This window comes from Brassica napus, assembly GCF_020379485.1.
Source record: "Brassica napus cultivar Da-Ae chromosome C3 unlocalized genomic scaffold, Da-Ae chrC03_Random_24, whole genome shotgun sequence".
In the NCBI taxonomy this organism is placed as follows: domain Eukaryota; kingdom Viridiplantae; phylum Streptophyta; class Magnoliopsida; order Brassicales; family Brassicaceae; genus Brassica; species Brassica napus.
In genome coordinates this window covers 1-20,101 of record NW_026014193.1, presented here as the reverse complement: position 1 = coordinate 20,101, position 20,101 = coordinate 1, and the positions used below count along the sequence as shown (strand labels likewise).

Below are 20,101 nucleotides of genomic sequence, written 5' to 3'. Positions count from 1 at the left end.
TCTCTCGCAAATTTGCGAGGAAAATTTTTTCTCGCAATTTGCGTGAGATTTACGATGGAAGTTACAGCGTCCTCGCAAATCTCTCGCAAATTTGCGATGAAACATTTCTCTCGTAAATTGCAAGGGATTTGCAAGAATTTTGTATGTCTATCTGTTTCCTTACAGTTCCCTCGCAAATTTGCAATAGATTTGCAAAGAACTTGCATGGTATGTACATTTTGTCATTTTTCTCCCAAAATCAAATAAAGTTAATAAAAAATTATTAATAAAATATTTAGTGTTAACAAGTACATCGATGAATATTTTTGGAAAATTAATCAATATCAGTCAACTAATATTTACAGGATAAATATTTTCTGACACTTAAAACTAATATTACAAAGTACTAAACATAAAAACTCTATAATTTATACAATAAATACACGTCAAATATATTTAAAAAAAAATTGAAACAAAATTTCACGTCAATTATTTTTCAAACAACAAATACAAAATACATATTAGTCCACCAAAAATATACCAATACCCCAAACGAAACCCTAAAGTCATTGACTAAGGAATTTGCAAGGAATTTGCAAGGGATCCCTCGCAATTCCCTTGCAAATCTCAAATTTGCGATGAATTTGCAAGGGAATCCTCGCAATTTCGTTGCAAATTCATTTTTTCTCCAATTACTCAAAATTTAAATAAAATCTAATTTTTAAGATATATATATATATCTATATATATTATATATATATATATATATATATATATATAATATCTCAAACTATATACAAAATTTAAAATTTTACATTATACATTTCAAAAATAAATAAAAAACACTAAACAACACAAAAAATAAATCACTAAACTATGAAAGGGACTTGACAACATTTTTGTGACCTATCTATGCGCTCTCTTGTCATATACGTTAAGGCAAATCTCCAAAATAGCACATTTCTAAGTTTATATCATAAAAATAGCACTCAGAAACTAAAATGACCAAAATAGCACATTTCTAATTTTATCCTTTGAAAATTTTAATTTTTTTATTTTAAAAATTTGAAATCTTATCCCAAAAAACCATTTCAAACTCTAAAACCTAAAACTAAAAACTCTAAACCCTAAACCCTAAACCTTAAACTCTAAACCTAAACCCTAAACCTAAACTCTAAACCCTAAAACTCTAAACCCTAACCCTAAAACCTAAACTAAAAACTAAACCCTAAACTCTAAACCCTAAACCCTAAATCCTAAACCCCACCCTTTAACTCTAAACCCTAAATTTGTGACTTTTGATCAAACATTAAGTGCTATTTTTGTGACTTTTGACCTTGAATGCTAGTTTGGGAACAAAAAACTTGATTTAGTGCTATTTTGTCTTTTTCTCTATAACAACAAAAAAAATAAAACAAATTTGTAAAAAATCTCATTGGCTACTACTTTCACACAAGGATTAACAAATATTCATTCCTGTCCATTGGATTACACTTTAATCGAATGGACCATATCTTCATTTCATCTGTTTTCTTCTCTCCTCTCGATCTCTCATCTTAATCTCTCCATAGCTTCTCTCAAACTCTGGACGAAATAGGTAAAACCAAGCTCAATCTATCATCACTTGTGTCTTCTTCTTTATCTACATTGTTTATCTCTCAATCTCTCATCACTTGGTCTTCTTCTTCTTTGTCCCTACATGAACATGAAGTTTGGGTGGAAGAAGACAAAAACGAAGTTCATGGCTTGGAGGGGAGGAAAACGACGACAGTGAAGCGCAGGAGCTGTGGCGAAGGAGGCGCTGAAGCGGAGGTGGAGGCGCTGAAGCGGAGGTGGAGGCGCGGCAGACTCGTCTCGGTCAAGCTCTCTGTTGGCTTCACCTACTCACCACCATCACAGGTCAACCCACTTCGCCTTCCTCTTATCTCTGTTCTCTCGTTCTCTTCATCTTCTTATATATTTGTAATTGGTTTTTTTTTTTTTTCAGATCTGAGAAGCAGCAGTGATGAAACAGGAAAGAGAAGCAGTGGTGTGACAGAGAGTGTCTCCGGTTAAGGGTGGTGCGTTGGTGGTGCAAAAGCCGTTGTGGTGTGCAGCGATGGTGGTGTGACAGAGCGGCGCTGTGAGATCCGGTTAGGCCGAGGAGGCGGCTTGAAGCTTGAAGATTAGGTTTAGTATTTTTTATGGTTTTACTTCTTCTTCTTTTTTTAGTTCTGGTTTAGTTGTCAACCGGATTTAATTGTAAACCAAACTTTTATTAGTAAACCAATTCAATTATTTTGTAAAAAAAAAAATCAATGTATTATATATTTCCATTGTATTTTGTGATTTATAATTTTTTTAATTTTTAATAATGTCAAAAATAACGAAAATTATATATTTTTAAAAATATTTTTCAAAACATTTGCGAGGAAACTGTGTGTTCGTAAATCTATTGCAAATTTGCGAGGAACCATTTTCCATCGCAATTTGCAACGAACCTTCTTCTGTCGCAAATTTGCGAGGAACCGTCTTCCGTTGCAAATTTCGTTTTCCCTCGAAATTTTTCCCTCGCAAATTTGCAAGGAAGTGCGAGAGTTTTTTTCCTTGCAACAAACTTTTTTCTTGTAGTGAAATTATATTAATATCCAAAACTATATTCTCTAAAAAACTATTTTAAAAAGTAGAGTTAATTTTAAAATAAAATTTAAATGTTTTAAAAAAAATAAATTTTAAATTGTTTTAAAATAATTTAAAATTTGAGAAAAAAATTAAAAAAAAAGGAAATTGCCAAAACGACCACATTCACAATACCATTTGCATGTTTACGTTAACCATTTTTTCTTCACTTATAAACCTGGGGTTTATTTTTTAAACATGTGGGTAACTAATCTAGGTTTTGAGTTTTGAGTTGAGGGATGGGGTATGATTTTGGAATGTAGAGTTTACGGTTTTATAAGTATTTTTAAAAATTAAAAAATTTAAAAAAGTTTCAAAATTTTTGAATTTCAAAAAAAAAATTGAATTTGAAAAAGTATAATTCGAAAACATAAAAAAAAATATTTTAATTTTATTTTACTTTATCTTTTATTTAAATAATTATTTATTATCTATATAGAGTAAGTGTATAAGAGTCTCTTGTCTCTTAATGAAGAAGATATTTTTGAAAAAGACAATTCTCCTAAATAGACAATTTTCAAGTTTGGGCCAAAAAATAGACCACAAGGAGGAAAATGACCAAAATGTTTCATTTAACAGGTAAAATGACACTAATACCCTAGATATATAAAAAAATAATAATAATAATAATAATTTAGTTTTAGAATATATGTTTTCAAATTCGAACTTTTTTATAAATTTTTTTTTTTGAAATTTTTTTTTCGAAATTTTTTTCATTTTTCGTTTTGTAATTCGAAAATATTTTTGAAACTATTTTTAAAATTTATTTTCAAATTTTTAATATTTATTTTTTATTTTATAAAATTTTAAACTTCAATCTCAAATCTCTACCCCTTAACTCTAAACCCTAAGGTTTGGATTTGTTAACCCTAAGGGTATAAATGTATATTTACCTCTTTAATGAAACATTTTGGTCATTTTGATCCACTAACCCAAAACCCGAAATAGGGGTGCTTATTCTTTTTTAATAATTTTAAGTTGTAAAAGTGATTTAAGATGCAACGCTAAGCACCCCGAACATTTTCGTGCTCCAATGGGAGGTTTTTATTTTGGGGTTCTTAAAAAAAAATTAAAAAATTATTTTTTGAAAGATGCATTTTAGTTATTAAATAAAACATAAAAAGTAAACATTTAAACATATATTCTAAAATAAAAACATAGATTTTTTTTTTCATCTTTGGGTGTCATTTTGGTCATTTTTTTAAAAACAAATGGTGCTAGTTAGGTCATTTTCATATCTGGGTGTCATTTTGGTCATAAAAAATAGTGTTTGAGTGTCATTTTGGTCATTTTCAAAAAACAAATTGGTGCTAGTTAGGTCATTTTCATATTTGGATATTATTTTGGTCATAAAACAGTGTTTCAGAAAGAAAAAAAAGTGCTTGAGAAAAAAAAAAGCATCTCAATGGCAGCGCGCCACGTGCCTCTAAGATACGGCGCTTATTGTGCTTGTTTAAGCGCCAATGCTTCCCTTTTTTCATTTTTTTTAAGTTGTTAAGCACTCGGGGTAAGCACCCCGTTAATTGTGCTCTTAGAGTCTACATTTCTAACAAAAAAAATTTTAGTGCTATCCTAGGGTATTTCTCTTTTGAAAATGTCTCTTTAGTTATGGTAAACATGAATAATGGTACCAACAAAAGTGGTTAACATGGAAATTCTCCAAAAATTATAATTATATATAATTTGTTATTTTCAATAAAAATATAAAAATAATAATATATATATATATATATATATATATAAATATAAAATATCTATATTTCATAAATAAGCAAATTATATATCATATACTAATTTTATATCATAATTTTATATATGAATCATTTACTGTTCTACCAATCACTTTATTAATTGCATGTAAGAATGCATATTACTTTTTTTTTCATCAAACGGTTATTCTATTACTTAAACTTGAGGTGGTATGGGAAATCAGACTGGAACAGAAAAATCAATGTAGTACAAGTCTCTATGAAAGTCTTGCTATCTTTGCTAACGAATCATACAGTACATTTTCAGACCGAGGAATAAAAAACAATCGAGAACTCTGTGGATCTACTCTTCAGCTTCACCAGTCCTTTAGCCCGGTGGAAAAGTTAGGCCATGCTCCCGAGTCTTGAATCATAGAGATTAGCTTCTTACAATCGATGCCAAAAGTTTGGCACGTCGACAACTGTAGCATGCACTCCATAGCCCATGAGAGGGCATTGAGCTCCGAGTGAAGTGGTGAGGTTCTTCGACGTTGGTTCCTTGCTCCTAATAGCTGAGTTACTCTTGAGGAGTTTGTCCATTTCCATCCATAACCACTAAAGTTAGGCCATGCTCCGGAGTCTTGAATCATCGAGATTAGCTTCTTACAATCGGTGCCAAAAGTCTAGCACGTCGACAACTGTAGCATGCACTCCATAACCCATGAGAGGGCATTGAGCTCCGAGTGAAGTGGTGGTGGTTCTTCGACGTGGTTCCTTGCTCCTAATAGCTGAGTTACTCTTGAGGAGTTTGTCCATGCCCATCCATAACCACTAGAGAGTGAGAGTGCGTCACTAGTCCATGATCCATCTATCATGTATGTCTGAGAGATTGAAGCTTGGTGGGGATTTTCAATTTCCTCTGATTCCTCCTTTTTGTGATTAGCTTCAAACCAAGCATGACATTCTGATTCAGCGTGTCGGACAATTTCCAATGGGTCCATGTCTATCCCTCTGAATAATTTGTCGTTTCCCGCTATCCAAATGTACAAATAATCCAAAGGTATGGATCTTTATCCAATTCAGGATCTTCAATATCGTTATTTTGCTAGAATAGATAGTCCATATTTGTGAAGTGATTTGCACTGGGGGACATCAATGGTGAAGTTGGGATTGATGCATGTGCCATGTCTATAAAGCTGGGGGCATTCAAAGATGACATGGTTTATATTTCGTCCTCCGCTCCACATCTAGGATAATGGTTGTCGCATCGCATATGGCAATATATTAAGTTGCTTGTTACCGCCAATTGTCCAGAGATCATTTACCAACTGGAATGTTTGATTTTTGGCGGAGCTTGTATCTTCCAAGCAAAGGCCTGAAGTTTCGTGATACTCGGTTCTATCTACGACTACGTCGTATCTTTATTGAGCAGGTTCCTAGCTACCCAGTAGCCTGACTTAACAGTACACCTTTCATTCATTGTATAGCTCTAACAATATTCATCTCGATGATATCCTTGACTTATGGCCAAAGATTGGATCAGTGGGATGTCTTCCGGATTGATATAGTTTTCTAGCCTCTCAGAATTCCATCATTTTGGTGTCCCTGTTATAAGTTCACTTACTGGCATCATTGGATGGACCACTGGTGCAATTAGCCTAGCCGGTCTTGCTGGAACTGTTTGTAGCCAAAGGTCTTCCCAAACTATAATTGCATTCTCGGAGTGGACCTTTTGTCTGATTCCTGGCAATGATAATGGTGTTGCTGCCATTATACTCGTCCACCCGTATGAGGACTTATCCGCCTTGGTTAGCCGCAAAGGCAAATTACATCTGAAATATTTCCCACTTAATACTCTTGCTGCTAAAGAACTGCACTATTCACCATAACTATTTGCCTAGAAGGGCAAGATTGAATTCATGGATCATCATAAATCCTATTTTCCCTCTTTTCTTGGTTTACATAGTTTTTTCCAATGTACACCTCTTTAAGAAATCACTAGAGCTTGACCGTTTGTTTTATTTTTTTATAAATGATAATATATATATAAAAAAAATCCTATTAGATAACTTTTTAATATCACATTTCTAAACATAATAATTTTATAGTTTATATTGATTATTTTATTTTATTATGTAAATCATCAATTGCATTATCTACATTTTACCCGTACATTTGCACGAATGTAATTTTATTTTCTATAGATCAAAATTTTATGATATATTTTTGTCAATTATGATAAATTATACTAATATTGTTTCATATGCTATTTTAAAATCCGGTTCTATATATTGAATTTACATTGGGATATATTGTATGAAAATACACATAAAGAATATGTTTATATACAAATTTATAATTAGTTATATATTTTATAAATGATTCTTTATGTTACTTTTATTTTTTATTTTATTAATAAATAATGAACTATTATTTTAAGACAATATTAGGTTATAAATTTAGTAAATGGATGTCAAAATCATTTTAGGTGACTTTATGGTTGTTTTGTCATGTTTATTAGTTAGTTATTAATAATATAAAATTAATATATCTAAATCGATTTTTTCACATTTTATGGTTGTTGCCTAATCAATATAACATTAATTATTTCATGTTTATTAATTAGTTATTTAAATTAAGGTTTTAAAATTAATGAGTTTGAAAACTGATTTGTTTAACTAAGTTTTATAATTTATTTATTTGAAAAAAATAATAAATGCTAGAAGTTAAGATTACGTAGTTTTTCAGTTGAATTAAATTGTAATTAATTAGTTATTAATTATTTCAGTGGCATTGCTTTGTAAATAATTTGAAATTGTAACAATTATTTCATATTTGTATTTTTCTTTTAATAATACAGATATTGTTTATATAGCATACTACTTATATATTATGCTACTACTAATTTATCATCAGCTATACCAATCAAAACCTAAGTTGATGATGTGTAAACAATAATAATGTGTTTAAAGAAAAGTGTATACATTATTATTTTATTAATTTTTCTTGATTCAATATGTCCAAATAATTTAGTTGATCTTTCTTTACATATTCGTTCTCTTGGGTGGTATGTTATATTCGTTTTCGATAATTATAAATGTCAAGTTGTGATAATTTTTTGGATATGGATTCGGTGGTCCTAACTTTAACAAATCGTGGTATATTGTCGTGGCCAATATTTACTCTCCATGAATTTGGGATATCTCCAAGATTCTTAAAAAATATTTCCTACTCGATTAAATAAAAATACACTTAAAAATAAAATTTATTTCAAGTATAACAATTTATTAAATATCGTTGAGTTTAGGAAAAAAATATATTCAAAAAATCTTTACTAATAATATTTTGATCATTACTTATATATTGTACCATTTACATACAATATACAATCACACATAAAACTATTTGGATAATTACATTTATAAGTTACAAAAAAATTAAAAAAAAAAATGTTTTATCTTTAAATATTGTTTTTTAATTACAGATATTTCTTCTTCTCTATAACTAAATCTTCTTTTTATAAATTTTCAAAATTTACATAAGAATTAATATATTCAATAATTAAATGATGGAAAAATTTCATATTTACAATTTTCTTGGTACCATTATTCATGTTTACCACCACTAAAGAGACATTTCAAAAATATATTTTTCGTTAAGTACCAAAAGACTCTTATACTCTTGTTCTCAATAAATATAATAAATAATTATTTAAATATAAAATTAAAAAATTAAAAAATTAGAAAATATATTTTTTATGTTTCCGTATTATACTTTTTTCAAATTCAAACCTTTTAAAAAAAAAATTTCGAATTTTTTTTTCATAATTTTTTTTGAAAATCGGAAATTATTTTTGAAACTATTTTTAATTTTTTTAAAATTTTAATATTTATTTATAGTTATTAGAATCCTAAATTTTACATTCTAAAAATCCTACCTCACCCCTCAACTCTAAACCCTAAGTCTAGATTAGTTAACCTTATGGCTATAAATGTCTTTTATCTTTCATTAAAATTGAAGGTAAAAATGGTTAGAGTAAACATGAAAAGTGGTACTATGAATGTGATTTTTGGCAATTTCTCTTAAATAATTTCAAATTATTTGATAGTAATTGATATATTATTAGTATAAATACAAATATATTTTTCGTTTAGTATAATAAAATTACACAAATTTATTTATCTCTGTTTTTAAATAAGTAAATAAATTAATAATTACTATTAGATAATATCATAAATTAATATTTATTTAATATTCGCAAGTAACAAAAAATGATATGTATATCTATATATACATATACTATTATTTACAAATTATAGTGGTTAAAGCTGTTGTTACATTTAATAAATTATTATTATATATTGTATTATATAGTCATACATTTTGTTATAGATAACTATAGTAGTCAATAAACCAAGAAGAAAAGAAAAACGTGTTTAAAAAAATATAATTCATATTTATCCGAATATATATAATGATTTATTAGAATATAGATAAATATAATAATCAATTAACCAAAAAAACGTGTTTAACAAATATAATTCATGTTTATCCTAATGTTCAAAGTTTATTTTAGAGCTTTTTCAAAATGACTAAAACAAAAAAAAATTAAATACAAAACTAACCCATGATTTTTTTTGAAACTTTCATTTGCCTTACCACCCCAAAAATTCGGATTATTCACGAAATATCATTACTTTTTTCGAAAATGCATATTTTACTCAATTATCCTCATCTTCTTCTTTTATTTACAACATTGTCACTGTCATCAATAAACCAACCACCATGAACAACCAATTTCAAACTCTAAATGCACCTAAAACTAACATCTACATTTTCATATTCTTATTTTTACCACACGAACCATTCTCTTTTAGTTCCTCTTTTATTTCATCCCAAATTCAAACTTTTATTTCAAAATTATAAGTTTATTAGAATTACTCGAGTTCATCATTCTGGTGAAGAACGAGTGGAGAACTTTCATTAAAAAGTTATGTATGCTTGGAGAAGCTCGCTAAATATGAATTTCACCGGATCAAAGAATGATCTTTGAATTTTCCAGATATTTTTAGTGAAAAATACTTCTCTCGAAGTTTTCTCCACCGAGAAAACTTCCATAGAAGTCTTCTGGTCAATGCAAAGGTTAATTTTGCAATTGACTTTTTGTGTGTGTTTTCAGAGAAAATTCTCTCGAAGTCTTCCAACTTTTCTTCGTTAACAAAAAAATTGAGTAGACATCTCTGGAAGTTTTCTCGGATGAACAGGTTTGTTTTGCAATTGACCGAGTCATGTCAGATATTTGATTTTCTATAGAAATTTCTCTGGAAGTATTCTCACTTTCGGTGGATGTCTGCTCACTGTCAGTGGGTGTCTGCATAGGTTAGTTTTACAATTGACATTTAAAAATAAAAAAAAAATTAATTAGAAGATATCCAAAGTCTTCTACCAGAATTCTTCCCTAGAAGTCTTCCCGATTTTATTCTGTGATTCTGGTCAAACCTTTGGTTATGAAAAAAATTCATAAAAAGTGAAATATGGTTAATTGTAAAAGTAATCTACGCAGACTTTCACTAACAGTGAAAAGACTTCTTTGGAAGTCTTCCGACATAAGACTTCTAGGAAAATCTTCTAAGAAAAACTTAAAACTAACATGTTTATTCGAGAAGACTTTTATACGAGTCTTTTCTCTTATTTTCGAGAATTTTTTAAAAACAAAAGTAAGTCAATTTTACAAAAGAAGACTTTTAAAAAAGTATGTTGTGTAGTAGACTTCTCTGGAAGTCTTCCTTTGTAAATTAACAATTGCAAAAATAAACTAAATGGCAGACTTGAGAAAGTTTTCTAGGTCAATGTTTAATAAATTCTTATTTTCTTTTAAATTAAAATTTTTTTTAAATATTTTATTGTTAATTCATGTATATTAGTCTATATTGGAGCTCATCAATGAAATTCATAATTTAATTGGTGATAATTATTAATGTTTCTAGCTAACGAGAGAAGATTTTTTATTCAACTATTTAAAAATCGAATAGATAAAGTTTTAAGAGCATTTTTAACCGTATTTCATTTTTTTATTTCAAAATGGAGTTAGAGAAAAGAATGCTTCAACTTCACTATATTTTACACTTTATAATAGAATAAAGGTTAAAAATAGATTTATTATGAAGTATTTTTATTTTTTATTCATTGCGGTATATTTTATTATAAAATAGAATATGGATGGAGCGGACCACACTATATAGTATGGTGTTATTCCATTTTAGAAAACAAATATATGAAATCTGCAATGGAAATGCTCTTATTATGGGTAGGCAAAAGCCAAGAATTTGTTATTTTATGTATATTGACATTTGAATTATCTTGTAACAAAATTTTGAATTGTATTTAATGTGTCAAAATGAGTACTTGTTACTCGAACACTTGTTTAAAACGAATTGTTTATAAGTTATGGTCTCAGTCTATTTTAATACTTCGAGCGTTTGTGAATTACTTATAAGAACTTCCAAATCTGTAAGAGCTAATTGCTAAATAACATTCTAATGGAGGAAACATGTGAATTCGTTTTGTTTACTCTACTATGAAAAAAAACATGATATTATTTTTAATGAAATACAGTATAACCTCTTTAAATTAATACTCTATAAATTAATATACATTAAAAATTTCTATAAAATAATATAATTTTATAGTCTTAAATTGAGTTTTGGTTCAATTAGTATATCGATAAATTAATAAAAAAATTATAGTTTGGTGTAGTCCCAAAATTATTAATTTATAGAGGTTTCACTGTACTTGTGTATGTTATATAGAAAAAAGACCAAAAAACATGAACTCGATAAAATATTATTTACTTTATTTTTAGATATTTACTTCTACGACAGAAAAAAACATCTTATGGGCTTAGGTTTCTGTTATTGCGGTTTAATTATCATTTTTAATCACCACAAAGATAATAAAATTTATCAATTTTTTAATGTTAAAAAATATCTTTTTTTTTAATAAAAAGCACGTAAAATTATCAAACCAAACCAAGTAGATAACTTTTTCATACATGTTATTTTTGTATTATACTTACTAATATCAAAACACTCCGATACTATCTTAACAACGATAAATACTTACAAAATCAAGACACATACGGATCCAATAACAAGTATTTGTCTATGGCCCTAGTTCAGCATCACCAACTACGCTATATTTTTCACTATAAAATATAATTTATAATAAAAATGTTCTAATGGTATTATATTTTCAATTCTATAATAGAGTAAAAAATGGGTTTACACTATATATAGAGTAATCTAATTTTTTTGTTCATTACTTTATTTTTTCGCTCGAAAATCGAAATAGAATAACACAAAAGCAAATCTCAATTCTATTATTGAATTACTCTATTTTAGAGAAAAAAATAGAGTAAACCATTGGAGATGGTTTTTTGTAACATACTTATCGAGAACGTTAAGGGTTTGACTAGTTTTTCCATTACCACCCGCAAACGCAGCTTTTGCCAGTGATAGCGGTTGTTGGCATTTTAAAGTCATCACATAAAATGTTATAAATCGTTTCAAACTCCTCCAAACCTCTTAAAATTAGAAGGTAGTTTCCGCTACCATTTGTGATTGCGGCTAGTGGATAAATAATATATAATTATTTTCGAAGAAATATAAAAAAAAAAAAATAAAACTAACTATTATAAATAAAAATATATATAAATTTATATTTTCATTTAAATTCACTAACAATATCTTAATTTATATTAAAAAACTTTAAATCAAGAATATTCACTTTATCTTTTAAATATTAATATATAATATATATATATATAAAGATACATATAAATGAAAAAAATAATATTTAAAAAAAAGTTCTTATATAAATCTTCAAAACAAATTTCATTGAATTAAAACTTTTATATAGATTGAAGTAAATAAATAAATGTAATATTTTATTAATTATTATATTAATGATTATTATATATTTTCTTAATAGTATGTTTTAAATTTTATAATTTTATAATGTGTTAATAGGTAATGTAACATTAACCCGCTGCATCATCTCATAATCAATCAGTCATAAATATCTCACTAATAATTATGTTTCTAACCGTTATACCATTCGTACAAATCGCTTAACGATAGAAACTATAACTACCCATATCCGTAAATTCCGCAACAATTTCCGTAACCCACACGTAACTGATGCGTTTCAAGTTTCAACCATTCATGCCTTAAATCCATGAGAAACATGTGGGTTAATCCATTTTGGTTCCGAAATAGCGACTGCGTCTTTACAAGATAAAACTACTATTTTACCCTCATTTCATAAAGACTATAAAGAAATCCTAATTATTCAACCCCAAATCACCTGGCTTTAGATCTACTATACAAAATGGAAGGAAGAAAGTAAAAGAAACCTACTAAATGAAGAAGCCAAAGCTTCTCTAGACATATGGAGATATGCCTTGGGAATTGCAGATATAGCAGCTGCAAAGTGTGCCATCGATCTTAAGATACCAGAAGCCATTGAAACCCATCCTTCCTCACAGCCCGTGAAACTAGCGGAGCTCTCCTCCACAATATCTGCATCTCCGTCACATCTCCGCCGTATAATGAGGTTTCTTGTGCACCTAGGAGTCTTTAAAGAAGTCCCCACAGAAGATGGTCTAACCACAGGCTACACTAACACGCCGCTCTCTCGCCGTATGCTGATCACAAAACGTGACGGCAAGTCTATGGCTCCTTTGATTCTATTCGAAACAAATCACGAGATGCTAGCTCCGTGGTTAAGCCTGAGCTCAGTTGTCTCTTCTCCGGTCAATGGTTCACATCCGCCACCGTTTGATGCGGTGCACGGTAAGGATGTGTGGGCTCTAACAAAGGATAATCCGTGCTTCGGAGAGATGATCAATGAGGCCATGGCTTGTGACGCAAGGCGCGTGGTGCCACGTTTAGCCGGCGCTTGTCACGACTTGTTTGACGGGCGTGGCTACGGTGGTGGACGTAGGAGGCGGTACCGGAGAGGCGATGGGAATCTTGGTTAAAGAGAGTTCCTTGGATCAAAGGATTTAACTTTGATCTTCCTCATGTTATCGAAGTTGCTCAAGTCTTGGATGGTGTTGAAATGTTGGAGGCGATATGTTTGATTCTATTCCAAAATGTGACGCCGTCTTCATCAAGTTCAGATCATTCACATACTCTACTCTGTTGAATAACTATTAGTCTATTACTATCAAGTGTTTTTTTCTCTCACAGCTTTGAATTAGTGTTCAAAATCTAATTTACACATAACAAAAAAAAATAAGTAAAACGAATAAATATAAACTAAAATCTTTTTTTAAGCATCCAATTTTTCGAAATATCATCATTCTTTCCACTTAGCAATAAACCTTGTACTAATTAAGCTTTATGTAAGTTATAATTTTTCACTTCGTATAACCTTTGCGTTTACATTCTATTGTTTTGATTCTAGTTGTATTGTTTGTTTGCTTTAAAATGACTAAATAAAGTAAAGATAATGATGATAAAACAGTCATTTTTTTTTTAGTTCAAAAAAAAAATGACTGTTTTATCATCATTATCTTTACTTTATTTAGATACATATATCCAATTTTGTGTGTGCTTGACAGCATAAAAACAGATGATATATTAACTTTACTTTTATCAACGAAAGAGACTTCTTTGGTTTTGTTTTTTTTTTAACACCAGACTTTGTTTAAATGTTTTAAAGAGAATTAAAAAAATGCATGAATGAGAAAAGTATTACAAGAGTAAAGTTGCAAAATGCTAGGTGGCACAATTTTTAAAATTTAAAAACTATAAATTTCTACAAATAATTTTTATATTTATTATAATATTATGATTTTTGATATTTCTATAATTATATAAAATGTAAATATTGTTAATTTATTATTTAATCACTGTGTTGGGTAGTTAACCAGTCAAAAGTATCCCGCAAACGCACCAATTTCTAACCGCAGAACCATTCGTACAATCTCTTAAAACCGCAAGAAACCACAACCACATGCATCCGCAAACTCCTGCAACCGTAACTGTTGCGTTTGAATCAGTGCGTTTGAACCAGTCAGGCCCTGAATCAATTGATGGCGATTACTATCCAGTGCCAAATAACTATAACAATGACTAAAAATCGTAATTTAAAAGTTTGGTTTCTGCATATAATTTAAATAGATAACATGATATCGTATATTCTTATCTCTATATATTATAGTGTGTACAGTGACAAAAAAAATATCTTTCCGAAACTATATCCTTTATCAAAGATATATATATATATATATACATCTTGATAAAATTGGGCTGTAGAATATACATCTTGATAAATATTTTGACAGAAATTTCTTTCCGGAACTATGCTCTTTATCAAAAAAAAACCTTCCTTTCTGAATTATATCTTCTTTTTCTTTTGTGGACGCCGAAATCATATTTTTAACCACTGATTAAAATGACCAAAATAATTATTTTAAAAATTAAAATTTTATTTTGTCACAAATATAACCTTTAAAAAATGACCAAAATATTTTCTTTCAATATTAAAATTTTTAATATTTATTTTTTAAAATTTAAAACTTTATCTCCAAAAGTCCACCCCCCTAGCTATAAACTCTAAATCTAGATTAATTAACCCTAAATTAAAAATATATTTTATTGTTTAATAAAATTTATTTTGATTATTTCTTCGTAACTATTTTTGTGAAAATAAAATAAAACGGGGTTTTCTTAAAATTATTTTACGTTTTATATATATATATATATTATATATATATATATATATTATTTTTTTGTTAATATAAAATACAAAGCTTCGTCAATATTTCAAAGCATGATATTAGTTTGTGTATCAAAACGTGGTCTAAATTCTAATTTAAGTAATATTTGGAAAAATGATGATAGTGGGTGTTACACGATTGGGGAGACGAAGATTGCATTTAAATATTGAAGAATTGCAAAGAATCAAATATTGGAAAAGTGTTTATAGTGGAATCTATAATCAGAGACAAGAAAAGACGATGATGGTGGAAGAAAGAGATAAAAAGTTAAGAGTATGTCAGATTGATGCTTGATATAGCGATGATGGCTCACACAACCACAGGCAAAGAACGAACTCTGAAAGAGTGGGACTTTGTTCTTAACGAAGCTGGTTTTGCTAGATATGAAGTTAGGGACATTGATAATGTTCACTGTGTTATCATCGCGTATCCTTAGATGAAGGATATGAAAGGGGGTAACCTAAGCTGAGGAAGAGCTAAACCTAAATATATTTAATTAGATTATCGTTATGTGAGAGTAAGTGTGAGGAGTTATAGTTAAGTTTGAGTGATTGTGTTGTCAGAATAATCAAGGCTTGTTTGAAAACCAGCCATGTTGAGTTATTGTGTCTTCTCTTTGTATTTTCACATGCTTTAGTAATCTTGTTGCTTCATTCGGACAAACAGTTGCACTTGTAATTTGCTTTTAATTGTTTTTTTTTTTCTCAGCCTTATCTCCCCTTGCCTATGTATTTCCATTTAGATTTTCTTTATGTTAGCTTTGTGTTGGTCCAAACTAACTATTATAGGTGGGGGAGAGACCTAGCTTACTCATCAAATTTTGATTACTTCCTCACCAATACTTTCTTACTTCCTTGGCAAGTTTCATCGTCTATCTCAACCATCCATCAAGGTTTGAGTAATGACAAGTGTTTAGATTTCTAGAACATTTTTCTTTGATGCATTGAATTAATTCAAATGCCTTCTTACATTGACACATGTTCATGAGTCACAATATGAGAAGCCTTCTAGAACATGAATCACTTGTCCATAGTTAAGTCATCTATACTATTAAAGCAGAATCTCTCATAGGATCATGCCCTTAGTTGTTTGAATTATTACAATGACATGCCACTCATTAATGTTATCATTTCCTTATTTAAAAAAAAACACTCAGAATAAATACACTCCTATGATTATGACAATCTTTTATATTCTTCGATCAATTGTTTAATTCTTGAAAATAGTTTTAGGCAACAATCTTATATCATTTAGTGTAATCGATTGTGCACAAACATATATTTCATATGATTTTCCAAATTATGGTTTCAAGATTTTTTACATTTCAAGAAATAGATCCAGAAATATTCAAACCAACAAATAAAATATTTATTTTAAATTCAATAAATCTATCATAGCTTAGATATGATTTGAGTCAATACGCTGAATTTTTTTTTTCATATAAACGTTTTAGTATATGGGTTTGAATTCGATTTAAATTTTTCAAAAAAGTAATAATATTTTCACAAAAATTAACATTTTTTGGATATTGATCATCAAAAACATTATTATATATATTTAAAATATTATAAAACAAATATTTTAAAATAGACAATTCTGCGCTTTTAAAACGCGAGTCAAAATCTAGTTAGGAAGTTAAACTTCTTTAGTTTCCATTTTATTGGTTACCAAGTGCCATTATGTTTAACAATTTCAATAAGAAATAGATTATCATAAGACCGCATTATGTGAAAGAAATATTAGAGGAAGCTCTGTTCATTTTTGTATCCAAGCGCGACGTCCAGATGCAAATATTCAAATGCTGTTCATTTAGATAATATTACATCAATATTTAGACGATGTGTCTAAATGTAAACTCTATAATATCTAGATATTTAATATGGAAGAGCATATAAAATTTGGTTACAACAATTAATACCAAAATGATGATGTAGATCATTTATATACACCATAGATAAATGATTATACTATCTATCTTCTATATATATATTATATATAGTAGACTTTTATTTCATCTCAAGTATCTATCTCATCAATAGATGTACCAAAAGTTGATACTTGTTCACAAAATTTTTAAGTTACTAAATTTATTTCATATTTTTCATTTCTTAATATTTGGATCAAATTATTAACAAAACATTTAACCCATAAATTATATATAAATCATTTATAAAGATAACAGTTCATAGATTTTTTTCCTAGTTACATGTTGTTTTCGTGATGATGACATCATCTAGAAATAAACTATATCATTAATATTTAAATCTAATTTATTGCATATAAATATATTTAAAATGAATATGAGATATCATTTGTTTATTTTCGTGATGGTTAATTTTTATGTGTATATTACATAATTTAAGATTTAATTATTTTCAAATGTAATTATAAATATGTTAAAATAATAGGAGATGTATTTATCATTTTAACATGTTATATACGTAAATTAAAAGAAATAAAAAAGTGGTTTGTAAATTTGATATCGTAAAATAAAAAATCATGTTTCCGTATTTAATTTTAAAATTAAAAAAAGTGATTACACCCACTATATATATTTTATTATTTTATATTTAATGTTATTTCAAACTTTTTATATTTAATGTTTGTTACACTCGTGTTTTCGGTTCCCTCGTCTTCACTTTCTATTCCCACTCCTATCTCATATAATTGTTTATTTGTTTTTAATTACATTTCCCGACATATCAGACACGTCATCGACTGATTTGTTTGGATCACTTCTGTGTCCTCCTATCTTCGTTAATACACTTTCCAAATATTTAAATGGGATATTTTGTGTTACATATGTGTGATCATTCTTCTAAAGCCCTGGCAAGCCCGAAATTTCACAAAGTCCCAGAAGGGCACTCTCTCTCGTTTTCTTTCATTTTTCTGTTTTTGCATTAATGAATTTTTTTCTGATTCTTGTTCCCTTGTTCTTTGATTCTTTCTTTCTATTATATTGTTTCGATTTCTTATCGCTTAGCTGACAGAGACGATTCTGTTTTATTGCGACTCTTTTTTTCTGTCCCTTTGTGACTTAGAACATTGTTTCCTCTGAACCAATTTTTGCGCACCCGTTATTTAATTCTAATATCCCCAGTTCTACAATACACCGCCTTCTTGCCTTCTCGTCCCTTTCATCTTCATCCTCCGCTCATTGTTGTCGCTCTTCTTGCATAATTTTGTGGTGGAGGAAGCAGGAACTTCGTATGGACACGTCTGTTCCCTCCCTTTCACAGCGAAACCCCCGCCCAACATTCTCCTGCGGGACTAGGGTGTCCTCGTGCGTGTGCATGCACTCTCCCACTTACGTCTCCCACCTTTTATTGCGACCCTATACTGTCCGCCCTCAAACGTCTACCCGCGCTCCAGTTGCCTACCTAACCTTTCCGCCCTGCTTAATCCCAGTGTGCAAGTGTCTTTGAATACACGACAATGACTCTTGGGTAGCCGTGGCACCTTATGAGGTCGGAGCCCAGTGAGCTATTTGACGTGGTCCTTTGCGGTTACTATTGCAGTATCCAGGCCTGGAGTTGCATTTACCCACTCATCTTCGAAGCCCCCTGTCCGGAAGATCTTGCATTTCTCCTGGTGTGCATTGTTTCCATTTATTTCCTTGGATCTTCAAGCGAGTTTTGTATCATAGCATCCCCAACCACTTTCACAGACCCCTTTTCCCCAGAAACGCTATTTTCCGGTCCCAGCATATGCTGCACCATTACCGTTATTACATTCTGCGAGTCGTTCCCAGTTGTTCCTCTCTCTGATTTCTACCCTTGGCCCCTTGCCCCATTACTCTTTCCCCCTCCGAGTCTCTTAGTCGCACCAAACTACGTCGCTGGCCTTTTTTCCTTTGGCCTTGAAGATAGCCCTGATACACGGAGCACACCCTAGAGAAGGCGACAGAAGGACAGGGCGCACTCATCTCTTTACTTTCAGCCCAGTTTTGACAGGTGAGATTTTATGTCGTATGTCGCGCCTTCGGTATTGGATTCACGTAGATATCGCCCACTCTTAATCGCCCGAAAGGTAAATGCCAGTTCCATACTCGCCGTCGTGCGCTTTGCTTCGCACGCGCAGCTATTGCTCGCGTTTGATGGCTTCCTCCTTCCTTTTATTATCCCTTCACATCGTTCGCGTTCCCTCCTCAAAGTTACTAAATTTTGTTTATTGATAAACGGGATCACATTATTGTCTTGCGGGAATCGTGGTCTGTTTAGTTATTATGATAATGATTAGATGAAGAGACCTGAAAATGATGGCTACGTTTTAGTGTCTTATACTCGTTCATTTGCTAGGGAACTTTGTGACAGAAAGAAAGAAACACCGGTCAATGAAAACGAAGAATTTGATATTGAAGAAATGGGATCAAGAAAGAGAACCTAAAGGGAAGCCGGGTCAAAGGAATCTACCTTGTAGACTGTGAGTTACTTAGTTCAATAAATGGAGTGCTTTTCGTTGAAATTTAGGAACCTGGAAAATTTGTACTTTTCTAGAAGTATTGTGTGGTTCGGAGGAAGAAAGAAAAGAAGAAGGAAGAGGAAGAAATTTAAAACGAAAAGTTTGTTTGTTAGCTTTCTACCCCATGAGTGGCTGTGGGATTCAAATTATCTCACCATAGTCTGTAGAAAATTTCTTTCTGGACTTATCTATTGGTGAAACTCTAGAACCTTTTAAAAAACGTTAGTCTCTACTCTACTCCCTTTTTTTCTCTACATGTAATTAGCGTTTAGGTGTTGTTGAAAATTGTAAAGGAAATTACTATAGCCGTTGCCCGTTCGTTGGACGTTTTGTGCATATTGTAAACAACGTGGTCTTATTAATGCTTAGACCCCATTGCTGAAAAAGTAACGATCTTGCCTGAATGTATAGATGTCTGACCTCTTTATAATATCCCTCGACTTGGTTGTCTTGCTACTACTGGTTTTTAATTTTTCATTTGAATAAGCAAACAAGTTCGACCAGCTCTCTTGTTGATTGTCTGTGTCCG

The 20,101-nt window shown here is 30.0% G+C and overlaps 1 long non-coding RNA gene and 1 pseudogene across 2 annotated transcripts; both read left to right on the top strand.

The window, feature by feature from the left end:
- The first annotated feature begins 1,481 nt into the window (after window positions 1-1,481).
- On the top strand, window positions 1,482-2,299 carry LOC125594671. 2 transcript variants are annotated; one of them, XR_007329944.1, is made up of 3 exons: window positions 1,482-1,576; window positions 1,691-1,878; window positions 1,967-2,299. It is a non-coding gene; the product is annotated as an uncharacterized LOC125594671 (long non-coding RNA). The 2 variants fall into 2 exon arrangements; XR_007329943.1 differs by having other exon boundaries at window positions 1,500-1,878.
- Window positions 2,300-5,658: 3,359 nt separating this feature from the next.
- On the top strand, window positions 5,659-13,532 carry LOC125594670 (annotated as a pseudogene).
- The last annotated feature ends 6,569 nt before the right edge of the window (window positions 13,533-20,101 follow it).